Source organism: Somniosus microcephalus, chromosome 22 (assembly GCF_052327205.1).
Source record: "Somniosus microcephalus isolate GS21.2 chromosome 22, FLI_Smic_1.0, whole genome shotgun sequence".
NCBI classification, from domain to species: domain Eukaryota; kingdom Metazoa; phylum Chordata; class Chondrichthyes; order Squaliformes; family Somniosidae; genus Somniosus; species Somniosus microcephalus.
This window is the reverse complement of record NC_141008.1, coordinates 22,697,321-22,714,986: the sequence shown is the minus strand read 5'-3', so window position 1 is coordinate 22,714,986 and position 17,666 is coordinate 22,697,321. Positions and strand designations below refer to the sequence as shown.

General features: G+C 55.2%; 1 protein-coding gene across 6 annotated transcripts in view; it reads left to right on the top strand.

The window, feature by feature from the left end:
* gtf2ird1 (GTF2I repeat domain containing 1) overlaps positions 1–17,666 on the top strand; it is a 249,451-nt gene that overhangs the window by 147,105 nt on the left and 84,680 nt on the right. The gene's annotated exons all lie outside the window — the stretch shown is intronic.

Below are 17,666 nucleotides of genomic sequence, written 5' to 3'. Positions count from 1 at the left end.
AACTATTTAAAGTGTGAGTAGAAGAATGTATTGAAAGGTATTGGGAGAAGAATGTATTAAAAGAAAGAAGAACTTGTATTTACGTAATACCTTTCACCTCAAGATGTCCCAAAGCGCTTTACAACCAACGAAGTACTTTTGACGTGTAGTCACGAGGCAGCTAATCCACACATAGCAACATTCCACAAACAGCAATGAGATAATAACCAACTAATCAGTTTTTAATGATGTTGGTTGAGGGAGAAATATTGGCCAGGACACTCTGAAGAATTACCCTTTTCTTCCTCATGTTAGTGCTGTGGGATCTTTTATGTCCACCTGAGAGATCAGGCCACCTAGAAGGACACCTTGGTCTCAGCTATAAGGATGGCACATCTGACAGTGCTGCACTCCTCAGTACTGCATTTAAGTGTCACCCTCGATTATGTGTCTCAGTCTTTAGCAGGGTTTCAACCCACAACCTCCTGACTCAGATGAGAGTGCTACCACTGAGCCAAGCTGACATCTTAGGTATTGGGATAAGTATCTGTTGAAAGTTACTGGGAAAAGTAACATGGCATTCAGTGGGAGGGTAACGGGGCAGATAGTGAGAGGGTAACGGGGCAGATAGTGAGAGGGTAACGGGGCAGATAGTGGGAGGGTAACGGGGCAGATAGTGAGAGGGTAACGGGGCAGATAGTGAGAGGGTAACGGGGCAGATAGTGAGAGGGTAACGGGGCAGATAGTGAGAGGGTAACGGGGCAGATAGTGAGAGGGTAACGGGACAGATAGTGAGAGGGTAACGGGGCAGATAGTGAGAGGGTAACGGGGCAGATAGTGAGAGGGTAACGGGACAGATAGTGAGAGGGTAACGGGGCAGATAGTGAGAGGGTAACGGGGCAGATAGTGGGAGGGTAACGCGGCAGATAGTGAGAGGGTAACGGGGCAGATAGTGAGAGGGTAACGGGGCAGATAGTGAGAGGGTAACGGGGCAGATAGTGAGAGGGTAACGGGGGAGATAGTGAGAGGGTAACGGGGGAGATAGTGAGAGGGTAACGGGGCAGATAGTGAGAGGGTAACGGGGCAGATAGTGAGAGGGTAACGGGGCAGATAGTGAGAGGGTAACGGGGCAGTGAGAGGGTAACGGGACAGATAGAGGGTAACGGGGGAGATAGTGAGAGGGTAACGGGGCAGATAGTGAGAGGGTAACGGGGCAGATAGTGAGAGGGTAACGGGGGAGATAGTGAGAGGGTAACGGGGCAGATAGTGAGAGGGTAACGGGGCAGATAGTGAGAGGGTAACGGGGCAGATAGTGAGAGGGTAACGGGGCAGATAGTGAGAGGGTAACGGGGCAGTGAGAGGGTAACGGGACAGATAGAGGGTAACGGGGCAGTGAGAGGGTAACGGGGCAGTGAGAGGGTAACGGGACAGATAGAGGGTAACGGGGCAGTGAGAGGGTAACGGGGCAGATAGTGAGAGGGTAACGGGGCAGAGAGTGAGAGGGTAACGGGGCAGAGAGTGAGAGGGTAACGGGGCAGATAGTGAGAGGGTAACGGGGCAGATAGTGAGAGGGTAACGGGGCAGATAGTGAGAGGGTAACGGGGCAGATAGTGAGAGGGTAACGGGGCAGATAGTGAGAGGGTAACGGGACAGATAGTGAGAGGGTAACGGGGCAGATAGTGAGAGGGTAACGGGGCAGATAGTGAGAGGGTAACGGGACAGTGAGAGGGTAACGGGGCAGATAGAGGGTAACGGGGCAGTGAGAGGGTAACGGGACAGATAGAGGGTAACGGGGCAGTGAGAGGGTAACGGGGCAGATAGTGAGAGGGTAACGGGGCAGTGAGAGGGTAACGGGACAGATAGACGGTAACGGGGCAGTGAGAGGGTAACGGGGCAGATAGTGAGAGGGTAACGGGACAGATAGAGGGTAACGGGGCAGTGAGAGGGTAACGGGGCAGATAGTGAGAGGGTAACGGGACAGATAGTGAGAGGGTAACGGGGCAGATAGTGAGAGGGTAACGGGGCAGTGAGAGGGTAACGGGGCAGATAGTGAGAGGGTAACGGGACAGATAGTGAGAGGGTAACGGGACAGATAGTGAGAGGGTAATGGGGCAGATAGTGAGAGGGTAACGGGGCAGATAGTGAGAGGGTAACGGGGCAGTGAGAGGGTAACGGGGCAGATAGTGAGAGGGTAACGGGGCAGTGAGAGGGTAACGGGGCAGATAGTGAGAGGGTAACGGGACAGATAGTGAGAGGGTAACGGGGCAGATAGTGAGATGGTAACGGGGCAGAAAGTGAGAGGGTAACGGGGCAGATAGTGAGAGGGTAACGGGGCAGATAGTGAGAGGGTAAAAGGGCAGATAGTAGTGAGAGGGTAACGGGGCAGATAGTGAGAGGGTAACGGGGCAGATAGTGAGAGGGTAACGGGACAGATAGTGAGAGGGTAACGGGACAGATAGTGAGAGGGTAACGGGGGAGATAGTGAGAGGGTAACGGGGCAGATAGTGAGAGGGTAACGGGGGAGATAGTGAGAGGGTAACGGGGCAGATAGTGAGAGGGTAACGGGGCAGATAGTGAGAGGGTAACAGGGCAGATAGTGAGAGGGTAACGGGGCAGATAGTGAGAGGGTAACGGGGCAGTGAGAGGGTAACGGGACAGAGAGTGAGAGGGTAACGGGGCAGATAGTGAGAGGGTAACGGGGCAGATAGTGAGAGGGTAACGGGGGAGATAGTGAGAGGGTAACGGGGCAGATAGTGAGAGGGTAACGGGACAGATAGTGAGAGGGTAACGGGACAGATAGTGAGAGGGTAACGGGACAGATAGTGAGAGGGTAACGGGGCAGATAGTGAGAGGGTAACGGGGCAGATAGTGAGAGGGTAACGGGGCAGATAGTGAGAGGGTAACGCGGCAGTGAGTGAGAGGGTAAGGGGGAGATAGTGAGAGGGTAACGGGGCAGATAGTGAGAGGGTAACGGGGCAGATAGTGAGAGGGTAACGGGGCAGATAGTGAGAGGGTAACGGGGGAGATAGTGAGAGGGTAACGGGGCAGATAGTGAGAGGGTAACGGGGCAGATAGTGAGAGGGTAAAAGGGCAGATAGTGAGAGGGTAACGGGGCAGATAGTGAGAGGGTAACGGGACAGATAGTGAGACGGTAACGGGGGAGATAGTGAGAGGGTAACGGGGCAGATAGTGAGAGGGTAACGGGGGAGATAGTGAGGGTAACGGGGCAGATAGTGAGAGGGTAACGGGACAGATAGTGAGAGGGTAACGGGGCAGATAGTGAGAGGGTAACGGGGCAGATAGTGAGAGGGTAACGGGGCAGATAGTGAGAGGGTAAAGGGGGAGATAGTGAGAGGGTAACGGGGCAGGTAGTGAGAGGGTAACGGGGCAGATAGTGAGAGGGTAACGGGGCAGATAGTGAGAGGGTAACGGGGCAGATAGTGAGAGGGTAATGGGGCAGATAGTGAGAGGGTAACGGGACAGATAGTGAGAGGGTAACGGGGGAGATAGTGAGAGGGTAACGGGGGAGATAGTGAGAGGGTAACGGGGCAGATAGTGAGAGGGAAACGGGGCAGATAGTGAGAGGGTAACGGGGCAGATAGTGAGAGGGTAACGGGGCAGATAGTGAGAGGGTAACGGGGCAGATAGTGAGAGGGTAACGGGGCAGATAGTGAGAGGGTAAAGGGGGGGATAGTGAGAGGGTAATGGGGCAGATAGTGAGAGGGTAACGGGGCAGATAGTGAGAGGGTAACGGGGCAGTGAGAGGGTAACGGGACAGATAGTGGGAGGGTAACGGGACAGATAGTGAGAGGGTAACGGGGCAGATAGTGAGAGGGTAACGGGGCAGATAGTGAGAGGGTAACGGGGCAGATAGTGAGAGGGTAACGGGGCAGATAGTGAGAGGGTAACGGGGCAGATAGTGAGAGGGTAAAGGGGGAGATAGTGAGAGGGTAACGGGACAGATAGTGAGAGGGTAACGGGACAGATAGTGAGAGGGTAACGGGGCAGATAGTGAGAGGGTAACGGGGCAGATAGTGAGAGGGTAACGGGGCAGTGAGAGGGTAACCGGACAGATAGTGAGAGGGTAAAGGGGGAGATAGTGAGAGGGTAACGGGACAGATAGTGAGAGGGTAACGGGGCAGATAGTGAGAGGGTAACGGGGCAGATAGTGAGAGGGTAACGCGGCAGTGAGTGAGAGGGTAAGGGGGAGATAGTGAGAGGGTAAAGGGGCAGATAGTGAGAGGGTAACGGGGCAGATAGTGAGAGGGTAACGGGGCAGATAGTGAGAGGGTAACGGGGCAGATAGTGAGAGGGTAACGGGGGAGATAGTGAGAGGGTAACGGGGCAGATAGTGAGAGGGTAACGGGGCAGATAGTGAGAGGGTAAAGGGGGAGATAGTGAGAGGGTAAAGGGACAGATAGTGAGACGGTAACGGGGGAGATAGTGAGAGGGTAACGGGGCAGATAGTGAGAGGGTAACGGGACAGATAGTGAGAGGGTAAAAGGGCAGATAGTGAGAGGGTAACGGGACAGATAGTGAGAGGGTAACGGGACAGATAGTGAGAGGGTAAAGGGGGAGATAGTGAGAGGGTAAAGGGACAGATAGTGAGACGGTAACGGGGGAGATAGTGAGAGGGTAACGGGGCAGATAGTGAGAGGGGAACGGGGCAGTGAGAGGGTAACGGGACAGATAGTGAGAGGGTAACGGGGGAGATAGTGAGGGTAACGGGGCAGATAGTGAGAGGGTAACGGGGCAGATAGTGAGAGGGTAACGGGACAGTGAGAGGGTAACGGGGCAGATAGTGAGAGGGTAACGGGGCAGATAGTGAGAGGGTAACGGGGCAGATAGTGAGAGGGTAACGGGGCAGATAGTGAGAGGGTAACGGGGCAGATAGTGAGAGGGTAACGGGGCAGATAGTGAGAGGGTAATGGGGCAGATAGTGAGAGGGTAACGGGACAGATAGTGAGAGGGTAACGGGGGAGATAGTGAGAGGGTAACGGGGCAGATAGTGAGAGGGTAATGGGGGAGATAGTGAGAGGGTAACGGGGCAGATAGTGAGAGGGTAACGGGGCAGGTAGTGAGAGGGTAACGGGGCAGATAGTGAGAGGGTAACGGGGCAGATAGTGAGAGGGTAACGGGGCAGATAGTGAGAGGGTAGCGGGGCAGATAGTGAGAGGGTAACGGGGCAGATAGTGAGAGGGTAACGGGGCAGATAGTGAGAGGGTAACGGGGCAGATAGTGAGAGGGTAAAGGGACAGATAGTGAGAGGGTAACGGGGCAGATAGTGAGAGGGTAACGGGGCAGACAGTGAGAGGGTAAAGGGGGAGATAGTGAGAGGGTAACGGGGCAGATAGTGAGAGGGTAATGGGGCAGATAGTGAGAGGGTAACGGGGCAGATAGTGAGAGGGTAACGGGGCAGATAGTGAGAGGGTAACGGGGCAGATAGTGAGAGGGTAAAGGGGGAGATAGTGAGAGGGTAACGGGACAGATAGTGAGAGGGTAACGGGGCAGATAGTGAGAGGGTAACGGGGCAGATAGTGAGAGGGTAACGGGGCAGATAGTGAGAGGGTAACGGGACAGATCGTGAGAGGGTAACGGGGCAGATAGTGAGAGGGTAACGGGACAGATAGTGAGAGGGTAACGGGGCAGATAGTGAGAGGGTAACGGGGCAGATAGTGAGAGGGTAACGGGGCAGATAGTGAGAGGGTAACGGGGCAGATAGTGAGAGGGTAACGGGGCAGATAGTGAGAGGGTAACGGGGCAGTGAGAGGGTAACCGGACAGATAGTGAGAGGGTAAAGGGGGAGATAGTGAGAGGGTAACGGGGCAGATAGTGAGAGGGTAACGGGGCAGATAGTGAGAGGGTAACGGGGCAGATAGTGAGAGGGTAACGGGGCAGATAGTGAGAGGGTAACGGGGCAGATAGTGAGAGGGTAACGGGACAGATAGTGAGAGGGTAACGGGGCAGATAGTGAGAGGGTAACGGGGCAGATAGTGAGAGGGTAACGGGGCAGATAGTGAGAGGGTAACGGGGCAGATAGTGAGAGGGTAACGGGGCAGAGAGTGAGAGGGTAACGGGGCAGTGAGAGGGTAACCGGACAGATAGTGAGAGGGTAACGGGGCAGATAGTGAGAGGGTAATGGGGCAGATAGTGAGAGGGTAAAGGGGCAGATAGTGAGAGGGTAATGGGGCAGTGAGAGGGTAACCGGACAGATAGTGAGAGGGTAACGGGGCAGATAGTGAGAGGGTAATGGGGCAGATAGTGAGAGGGTAATGGGGCAGATAGTGAGAGGGTAACGGGGCAGATAGTGAGAGGATAACGGGGCAGATAGTGAGAGGGTAATGGGGCAGATAGTGAGAGGGTAATGGGGCAGATAGTGAGAGGGTAACGGGGCAGATAGTGAGAGGGTAACGGGGGAGATAGTGAGAGGGTAATGGGGCAGATAGTGAGAGGGTAACGGGGCAGATAGTGAGAGGGTAACGGGGCAGATAGTGAGAGGGTAACGGGGCAGATAGTGAGAGGGTAAAGGGCCAGATAGTGAGAGTGTAACGGGACAGATAGTGAGAGGGTAACGGGGCAGATAGTGAGAGGGTAACGGGGCAGATATTGAGAGGGTAACGGGGCAGATAGTGAGAGGGTAACGGGGCAGAGAGTGAGAGGATAACGGGGGAGATAGTGAGAGGGTAACGGGGCAGATAGTGAGAGGGTAAAGGGGCAGATAGTGAGAGGGTAACGGGACAGATAGTGAGAGGGTAACGGGGCAGATAGTGAGAGGGTAACGGGGCAGATAGTGAGAGGGTAAAGGGGCAGATAGTGAGAGGGTAACGGGACAGATAGTGAGAGGGTAACGGGGCAGATAGTGAGAGGGTAACGGGGAGATAGTGAGAGGGTAACGGGGCAGATAGTGAGAGGGTAACGGGGCAGATAGTGAGAGGGTAACGGGACAGATAGTGAGAGGGTAACGGGACAGATAGTGAGAGGGTAACGGGGGAGATAGTGAGAGGGTAACGGGGCAGATAGTGAGAGGGTAACGGGGGAGATAGTGAGAGGGTAACGGGGCAGATAGTGAGAGGGTAACGGGGCAGATAGTGAGAGGGTAACAGGGCAGATAGTGAGAGGGTAACGGGGCAGATAGTGAGAGGGTAACGGGGCAGTGAGAGGGTAACGGGACAGAGAGTGAGAGGGTAACGGGGCAGATAGTGAGAGGGTAACGGGGCAGATAGTGAGAGGGTAACGGGGGAGATAGTGAGAGGGTAACGGGGCAGATAGTGAGAGGGTAACGGGGCAGATAGTGAGAGGGTAACGGGGCAGATAGTGAGAGGGTAACAGGGCAGATAGTGAGAGGGTAACGGGACAGATAGTGAGAGGATAACAGGGCAGATAGTGAGAGGGTAACGGGGCAGATAGTGAGAGGGTAACGGGGCAGATAGTGAGAGGGTAACGGGGCAGATAGTGAGAGGGTAACGGGGCAGTGAGAGGGTAACGGGGCAGATAGTGAGAGGGTAACGGGGCAGATAGTGAGAGGGTAACGGGGCAGAGAGTGAGAGGGTAACGGGGCAGATAGTGAGAGGGTAACGGGGCAGATAGTGAGAGGGTAACGGGGGAGATAGTGAGAGGGTAAAGGGGCAGATAGTGAGAGGGTAACGGGGCAGATAGTGAGAGGGTAACGGGACAGAGAGTGAGAGGGTAACGGGGCAGATAGTGAGAGGGTAACGGGGCAGATAGTGAGAGGGTAACGGGGCAGATAGTGAGAGGGTAACGGGACAGATAGTGAGACGGTAACGGGGGAGATAGTGAGAGGGTAACGGGGCAGATAGTGAGAGGGTAACGGGGGAGATAGTGAGGGTAACGGGGCAGATAGTGAGAGGGTAACGGGACAGATAGTGAGAGGGTAACGGGGCAGATACTGAGAGGGTAACGGGGCAGATAGTGAGAGGGTAACGGGGCAGATAGTGAGAGGGTAAAGGGGGAGATAGTGAGAGGGTAACGGGGCAGATAGTGAGAGGGTAACGGGGCAGATAGTGAGAGGGTAACGGGGCAGATAGTGAGAGGGTAACGGGGCAGATAGTGAGAGGGTAACGGGGCAGATAGTGAGAGGGTAACGGGGCAGATAGTGAGAGGGTAACGGGGCAGATAGTGAGAGGGTAAAGGGGGAGATAGTGAGAGGGTAATGGGGCAGATAGTGAGAGGGTAACGGGGCAGATAGTGAGAGGGTAACGGGGCAGTGAGAGGGTAACGGGACAGATAGTGAGAGGGTAACGGGACAGATAGTGAGAGGGTAACGGGGCAGATAGTGAGAGGGTAACGGGGCAGATAGTGAGAGGGTAACGGGGCAGATAGTGAGAGGGTAACGGGGCAGATAGTGAGAGGGTAACGGGGCAGATAGTGAGAGGGTAAAGGGGGAGATAGTGAGAGGGTAACGGGGCAGTGAGAGGGTAACCGGACAGATAGTGAGAGGGTAAAGGGGGAGATAGTGAGAGGGTAACGGGACAGATAGTGAGAGGGTAACGGGGCAGATAGTGAGAGGGTAACGGGGCAGATAGTGAGAGGGTAACGCGGCAGTGAGTGAGAGGGTAAGGGGGAGATAGTGAGAGGGTAACGGGGCAGATAGTGAGAGGGTAACGGGGCAGATAGTGAGAGGGTAACGGGGCAGATAGTGAGAGGGTAACGGGGCAGATAGTGAGAGGGCAACGGGGGAGATAGTGAGAGGCTAACGGGGCAGATAGTGAGAGGGTAACGGGGCAGATAGTGAGAGGGTAAAGGGGGAGATAGTGAGAGGGTAAAGGGACAGATAGTGAGACGGTAACGGGGGAGATAGTGAGAGGGTAACGGGGCAGATAGTGAGAGGGTAACGGGACAGATAGTGAGAGGGTAAAGGGACAGATAGTGAGACGGTAACGGGGGAGATAGTGAGAGGGTAACGGGGCAGATAGTGAGAGGGGAACGGGGCAGTGAGAGGGTAACGGGACAGATAGTGAGAGGGTAACGGGGGAGATAGTGAGGGTAACGGGGCAGATAGTGAGAGGGTAACGGGGCAGATAGTGAGAGGGTAACGGGAGAGTGAGAGGGTAACGGGGCAGATAGTGAGAGGGTAACGGGGCAGATAGTGAGAGGGTAACGGGGCAGATAGTGACAGGGTAACGGGGCAGATAGTGAGAGGGTAACGGGGCAGATAGTGAGAGGGTAACGGGGCAGATAGTGAGAGGGTAACGGGGCAGATAGTGAGAGGGTAACGGGGCAGATAGTGAGAGGGTAACGGGACAGATAGTGAGAGGGTAACGGGGGAGATAGTGAGAGGGTAACGGGGCAGATAGTGAGAGGGTAACGGGGGAGATAGTGAGAGGGTAACGGGGCAGATAGTGAGAGGGTAACGGGGCAGGTAGTGAGAGGGTAACGGGGCAGATAGTGAGAGGGTAACGGGGCAGATAGTGAGAGGGTAACGGGGCAGATAGTGAGAGGGTAACGGGACAGATAGTGAGAGGGTAACGGGGCAGATAGTGAGAGGGTAACGGGGCAGATAGTGAGAGGGTAACGGGGCAGATAGTGAGAGGGTAACGGGGCAGATAGTGAGAGGGTAACGGGGCAGAGAATGAGAGGGTAACGGGGCAGTGAGAGGGTAACCGGACAGATAGTGAGAGGGTAACGGGGCAGATAGTGAGAGGGTAATGGGGCAGATAGTGAGAGGGTAAAGGGGCAGATAGTGAGAGGGTAATGGGGCAGTGAGAGGGTAACCGGACAGATAGTGAGAGGGTAACGGGGCAGATAGTGAGAGGGTAACGGGGCAGATAGTGAGAGGGTAATGGGGCAGATAGTGAGAGGGTAATGGGGCAGATAGTGAGAGGGTAACGGGGCAGATAGTGAGAGGATAACGGGGCAGATAGTGAGAGGGTAATGGGGCAGATAGTGAGAGGGTAACGGGGGAGATAGTGAGAGGGTAATGGGGCAGATAGTGAGAGGGTAACGGGGCAGATAGTGAGAGGGTAACGGGGCAGATAGTGAGAGGGTAACGGGGCAGATAGTGAGAGGGTAAAGGGGCAGATAGTGAGAGGGTAACAGGACAGATAGTGAGAGGGTAACGGGGCAGATAGTGAGAGGGTAACGGGGCAGATAGTGAGAGGGTAACGGGGCAGAGAGTGAGAGGATAACGGGGGAGATAGTGAGAGGGTAACGGGGCAGATAGTGAGAGGGTAAAGGGGCAGATAGTGAGAGGGTAACGGGACAGATAGTGAGAGGGTAACGGGGCAGATAGTGAGAGGGTGACGGGGCAGATAGTGAGAGGGTAAAGGGGCAGATAGTGAGAGGGTAACGGGACAGATAGTGAGAGGGTAACGGGGCAGATAGTGAGAGGGTAACGGGGCAGATAGTGAGAGGGTAACGGGGCAGAGAGTGAGAGGGTAACGGGGGAGATAGTGAGAGGGTAACGGGGCAGATAGTGAGAGGGTAACGGGGCAGATAGTGAGAGGGTAACGGGACAGATAGTGAGAGGGTAACGGGACAGATAGTGAGAGGGTAACGGGGGAGATAGTGAGAGGGTAACGGGGCAGATAGTGAGAGGGTAACGGGGGAGATAGTGAGAGGGTAACGGGGCAGATAGTGAGAGGGTAACGGGGCAGATAGTGAGAGGGTAACAGGGCAGATAGTGAGAGGGTAACGGGGCAGATAGTGAGAGGGTAACGGGGGAGATAGTGAGAGGGTAACGGGGCAGATAGTGAGAGGGTAACGGGACAGATAGTGATAGGGTAACGGGGGAGATAGTGAGAGGGTAACGGGGCAGATAGTGAGAGGGTAACGGGGCAGATAGTGAGAGGGTAACGGGGGAGATAGTGAGAGGGTAACGGGGCAGATAGTGAGAGGGTAACGGGGCAGATAGTGAGAGGGTAACGGGGCAGATAGTGAGAGGGTAACAGGGCAGATAGTGAGAGGGTAACGGGACAGATAGTGAGAGGATAACAGGGCAGATAGTGAGAGGGTAACGGGACAGATAGTGAGAGGGTAACGGGGCAGATAGTGAGAGGGTAACGGGGCAGATAGTGAGAGGGTAACGGGGCAGATAGTGAGAGGGTAACGGGGCAGATAGTGAGAGGGTAACGGGGCAGATAGTGAGAGGGTAACGGGGCAGTGAGAGGGTAACGGGGCAGATAGTGAGAGGGTAACGGGGCAGATAGTGAGAGGGTAACGGGGCAGAGAGTGAGAGGGTAACGGGGCAGTGAGAGGGTAACCGGACAGATAGTGAGAGGGTAACGGGGCAGATAGTGAGAGGGTAATGGGGCAGATAGTGAGAGGGTAAAGGGGCAGATAGTGAGAGGGTAATGGGGCAGTGAGAGGGTAACCGGACAGATAGTGAGAGGGTAACGGGGCAGATAGTGAGAGGGTAATGGGGCAGATAGTGAGAGGGTAATGGGGCAGATAGTGAGAGGGTAACGGGGCAGATAGTGAGAGGATAACGGGGCAGATAGTGAGAGGGTAATGGGGCAGATAGTGAGAGGGTAATGGGGCAGATAGTGAGAGGGTAACGGGGCAGATAGTGAGAGGGTAACGGGGGAGATAGTGAGAGGGTAATGGGGCAGATAGTGAGAGGGTAACGGGGCAGATAGTGAGAGGGTAACGGGGCAGATAGTGAGAGGGTAACGGGGCAGATAGTGAGAGGGTAAAGGGCCAGATAGTGAGAGTGTAACGGGACAGATAGTGAGAGGGTAACGGGGCAGATAGTGAGAGGGTAACGGGGCAGATAGTGAGAGGGTAACGGGGCAGATAGTGAGAGGGTAACGGGGCAGAGAGTGAGAGGATAACGGGGGAGATAGTGAGAGGGTAACGGGGCAGATAGTGAGAGGGTAACGGGGCAGATAGTGAGAGGGTAACGGGACAGATAGTGAGAGGGTAACGGGGCAGATAGTGAGAGGGTAACGGGGCAGATAGTGAGAGGGTAACGGGGCAGATAGTGAGAGGGTAACGGGGCAGATAGTGAGAGGGTAACGGGGCAGAGAATGAGAGGGTAACGGGGCAGTGAGAGGGTAACCGGACAGATAGTGAGAGGGTAACGGGGCAGATAGTGAGAGGGTAATGGGGCAGATAGTGAGAGGGTAAAGGGGCAGATAGTGAGAGGGTAATGGGGCAGTGAGAGGGTAACCGGACAGATAGTGAGAGGGTAACGGGGCAGATAGTGAGAGGGTAATGGGGCAGATAGTGAGAGGGTAATGGGGCAGATAGTGAGAGGGTAACGGGGCAGATAGTGAGAGGATAACGGGGCAGATAGTGAGAGGGTAATGGGGCAGATAGTGAGAGGGTAACGGGGGAGATAGTGAGAGGGTAATGGGGCAGATAGTGAGAGGGTAACGGGGCAGATAGTGAGAGGGTAACGGGGCAGATAGTGAGAGGGTAACGGGGCAGATAGTGAGAGGGTAAAGGGGCAGATAGTGAGAGGGTAACAGGACAGATAGTGAGAGGGTAACGGGGCAGATAGTGAGAGGGTAACGGGGCAGATAGTGAGAGGGTAACGGGGCAGAGAGTGAGAGGATAACGGGGGAGATAGTGAGAGGGTAACGGGGCAGATAGTGAGAGGGTAAAGGGGCAGATAGTGAGAGGGTAACGGGACAGATAGTGAGAGGGTAACGGGGCAGATAGTGAGAGGGTGACGGGGCAGATAGTGAGAGGGTAAAGGGGCAGATAGTGAGAGGGTAACGGGACAGATAGTGAGAGGGTAACGGGGCAGATAGTGAGAGGGTAACGGGGCAGATAGTGAGAGGGTAACGGGGCAGAGAGTGAGAGGGTAACGGGGGAGATAGTGAGAGGGTAACGGGGCAGATAGTGAGAGGGTAACGGGGCAGATAGTGAGAGGGTAATGGGGCAGATAGTGAGAGGGTAATGGGGCAGATAGTGAGAGGGTAACGGGGCAGATAGTGAGAGGGTAACGGGGGAGATAGTGAGAGGGTAATGGGGCAGATAGTGAGAGGGTAACGGGGCAGATAGTGAGAGGGTAACGGGGCAGATAGTGAGAGGGTAACGGGGCAGATAGTGAGAGGGTAAAGGGCCAGATAGTGAGAGTGTAACGGGACAGATAGTGAGAGGGTAACGGGGCAGATAGTGAGAGGGTAACGGGGCAGATAGTGAGAGGGTAACGGGGCAGATAGTGAGAGGGTAACGGGGCAGAGAGTGAGAGGATAACGGGGGAGATAGTGAGAGGGTAACGGGGCAGATAGTGAGAGGGTAAAGGGGCAGATAGTGAGAGGGTAACGGGACAGATAGTGAGAGGGTAACGGGGCAGATAGTGAGAGGGTAACGGGGCAGATAGTGAGAGGGTAAAGGGGCAGATAGTGAGAGGGTAACGGGACAGATAGTGAGAGGGTAACGGGGCAGATAGTGAGAGGGTAACGGGGAGATAGTGAGAGGGTAACGGGGCAGATAGTGAGAGGGTAACGGGGCAGATAGTGAGAGGGTAACGGGACAGATAGTGAGAGGGTAACGGGACAGATAGTGAGAGGGTAACGGGGGAGATAGTGAGAGGGTAACGGGGCAGATAGTGAGAGGGTAACGGGGGAGATAGTGAGAGGGTAACGGGGCAGATAGTGAGAGGGTAACGGGGCAGATAGTGAGAGGGTAACAGGGCAGATAGTGAGAGGGTAACGGGGCAGATAGTGAGAGGGTAACGGGGCAGTGAGAGGGTAACGGGGACAGAGAGTGAGAGGGTAACGGGGCAGATAGTGAGAGGGTAACGGGGCAGATAGTGAGAGGGTAACGGGGGAGATAGTGAGAGGGTAACGGGGCAGATAGTGAGAGGGTAACGGGGCAGATAGTGAGAGGGTAACGGGGCAGATAGTGACGAGGGTAACAGGGCAGATAGTGAGAGGGTAACGGGACAGATAGTGAGAGGATAACAGGGGCAGATAGTGAGAGGGTAACGGGGCAGATAGTGAGAGGGTAACGGGGCAGATAGTGAGAGGGTAACGGGGCAGATAGTGAGAGGGTAACGGGGGCAGTGAGAGGGTAACGGGGCAGATAGTGAGAGGGTAACGGGGCAGATAGTGAGAGGGTAACGGGGCAGAGAGTGAGAGGGTAACGGGGCAGATAGTGTAGACGGGTAACGGGGCAGATAGTGAGAGGGTAACGGGGAGATAGTGAGAGGGGTAAAGGGGCAGATAGTGAGAGGGTAACGGGGCAGATAGTGAGAGGGTAACGGGGCAGATAGTGAGAGGGTAAAGGGGGAGATAGTGAGAGGGGTAACGGGGCAGATAGTGAGAGGGTAACGGGGCAGATAGTGAGAGGGTAACGGGGCAGATAGTGAGAGGGTAACGGGGCAGATAGTGAGAGGGTACGGGGCAGATAGTGAGAGGGTAACGGGGCAGATAGTGAGAGGGTAAAGGGGGAGATAGTGAGAGGGTAATGGGGGCAGATAGTGAGAGGGTAACGGGGCAGATAGTGAGAGGGTAACGGGGCAGTGAGAGGGTAACGGGGACAGATAGTGAGAGGGTAACGGACAGATAGTGAGAGGGTAACGGGGCAGATAGTGAGAGGGTAACGGGGCAGATAGTGAGAGGGTAACGGGGGCAGATAGTGAGAGGGTAACGGGGCAGATAGTGAGAGGGTAACGGGGCAGATAGTGAGAGGGTAAAGGGGGAGATAGTGAGAGGGTAACGGGGCAGTGAGAGGGTAACCGGACAGATAGTGAGAGGGTAAAGGGGGGAGATAGTGAGAGGGTAACGGGACAGATAGTGAGAGGGTAACGGGGGCAGATAGTGAGAGGGTAACGGGGCAGATAGTGAGAGGGTAACGGGACAGATAGTGAGAGGGTAACGGGACAGATAGTGAGAGGGTAACGGGGGAGATAGTGAGAGGGTAACGGGGGCAGATAGTGAGAGGGTAACGGGGGAGATAGTGAGAGGGTAACGGGGCAGATAGTGAGAGGGTAACGGGGCAGATAGTGAGAGGGTAACAGGGCAGATAGTGAGAGGGTAACGGGGCAGATAGTGAGAGGGTAACGGGGGAGATAGTGAGAGGGTAACGGGGCAGATAGTGAGAGGGTAACGGGACAGATAGTGATAGGGTAACGGGGGAGATAGTGAGAGGGTAACGGGGCAGATAGTGAGAGGGTAACGGGGCAGATAGTGAGAGGGTAACGGGGGAGATAGTGAGAGGGTAACGGGGCAGATAGTGAGAGGGTAACGGGGCAGATAGTGAGAGGGTAACGGGGCAGATAGTGAGAGGGTAACAGGGCAGATAGTGAGAGGGTAACGGGACAGATAGTGAGAGGATAACAGGGCAGATAGTGAGAGGGTAACGGGACAGATAGTGAGAGGGTAACGGGGCAGATAGTGAGAGGGTAACGGGCAGATAGTGAGAGGGTAACGGGGCAGATAGTGAGAGGGTAACGGGGCAGATAGTGAGAGGGTAACGGGGGCAGATAGTGAGAGGGTAACGGGGGCAGTGAGAGGGTAACGGGGCAGATAGTGAGAGGGTAACGGGGCAGATAGTGAGAGGGGTAACGGGGCAGAGAGTGAGAGGGTAACGGGGCAGTGAGAGGGTAACCGGACAGATAGTGAGAGGGTAACGGGGCAGATAGTGAGAGGGTAATGGGGCAGATAGTGAGAGGGTAAAGGGGCAGATAGTGAGAGGGTAATGGGGCAGTGAGAGGGTAACCGGACAGATAGTGAGAGGGTAACGGGGCAGATAGTGAGAGGGTAATGGGGCAGATAGTGAGAGGGGTAATGGGGCAGATAGTGAGAGGGTAACGGGGCAGATAGTGAGAGGATAACGGGGGCAGATAGTGAGAGGGTAATGGGGCAGATAGTGAGAGGGTAATGGGGCAGATAGTGAGAGGGTAGGACGGGGCAGATAGTGAGAGGGTAACGGGGGAGATAGTGAGAGGGTAATGGGGCAGATAGTGAGAGGGTAACGGGGCAGATAGTGAGAGGGTAACGGGGCAGATAGTGAGAGGGTAACGGGGCAGATAGTGAGAGGGTAAAGGGCCAGATAGTGAGAGTGTAACGGGACAGATAGTGAGAGGGTAACGGGGCAGATAGTGAGAGGGTAACGGGGCAGATAGTGAGAGGGTAACGGGGCAGATAGTGAGAGGGTAACGGGGCAGAGAGTGAGAGGATAACGGGGGAGATAGTGAGAGGGTAACGGGGCAGATAGTGAGAGGGTAAAGGGGCAGATAGTGAGAGGGTAACGGGACAGATAGTGAGAGGGTAACGGGGCAGATAGTGAGAGGGTAACGGGGGCAGATAGTGAGAGGGTAAAGGGGCAGATAGTGAGAGGGTAACGGGACAGATAGTGAGAGGGTAACGGGGCAGATAGTGAGAGGGTAACGGGGGAGATAGTGAGAGGGTAACGGGGGCAGATAGTGAGAGGGTAACGGGGCAGATAGTGAGAGGGGTAACGGGACAGATAGTGAGAGGGTAACGGGACAGATAGTGAGAGGGGTAACGGGGGAGATAGTGAGAGGGTAACGGGGGCAGATAGTGAGAGGGTAACGGGGGAGATAGTGAGAGGGTAACGGGGCAGATAGTGAGAGGGTAACGGGGCAGATAGTGAGAGGGTAACAGGGCAGATAGTGAGAGGGTAACGGGGCAGATAGTGAGAGGGTAACGGGGCAGTGAGAGGGTAACGGGACAGAGAGTGAGAGGGTAACGGGGCAGATAGTGAGAGGGTAACGGGGCAGATAGTGAGAGGGTAACGGGGGAGATAGTGAGAGGGTAACGGGGCAGATAGTGAGAGGGTAACGGGGCAGATAGTGAGAGGGTAACGGGGCAGTGAGAGGGTAACGGGACAGATAGTGAGAGGGTAACGGGACAGATAGTGAGAGGGTAACGGGGCAGATAGTGAGAGGGTAACGGGGCAGATAGTGAGAGGGTAACGGGGCAGATAGTGAGAGGGTAACGGGGCAGATAGTGAGAGGGTAACGGGGCAGATAGTGAGAGGGTAAAGGGGGGAGATAGTGAGAGGGTAACGGGGCAGTGAGAGGGTAACCGGACAGATAGTGAGAGGGTAAAGGGGGAGATAGTGAGAGGGTAACGGGACAGATAGTGAGAGGGTAACGGGGCAGATAGTGAGAGGGTAACGGGGCAGATAGTGAGAGGGTAACGGGACAGATAGTGAGAGGGTAACGGGACAGATAGTGAGAGGGTAACGGGGGAGATAGTGAGAGGGTAACGGGGCAGATAGTGAGAGGGTAACGGGGGAGATAGTGAGAGGGTAACGGGGCAGATAGTGAGAGGGTAACGGGGCAGATAGTGAGAGGGTAACAGGGCAGATAGTGAGAGGGGTAACGGGGCAGATAGTGAGAGGGTAACGGGGGGAGATAGTGAGAGGGTAACGGGGCAGATAGTGAGAGGGTAACGGGACAGATAGTGATAGGGTAACGGGGGAGATAGTGAGAGGGTAACGGGGCAGATAGTGAGAGGGTAACGGGGCAGATAGTGAGAGGGTAACGGGGGAGATAGTGAGAGGGTAACGGGGCAGATAGTGAGAGGGTAACGGGGCAGATAGTGAGAGGGTAACGGGGCAGATAGTGAGAGGGTAACAGGGCAGATAGTGAGAGGGTAACGGGACAGATAGTGAGAGGATAACAGGGCAGATAGTGAGAGGGTAACGGGACAGATAGTGAGAGGGTAACGGGGCAGATAGTGAGAGGGTAACGGGGCAGATAGTGAGAGGGTAACGGGGCAGATAGTGAGAGGGTAACGGGGCAGATA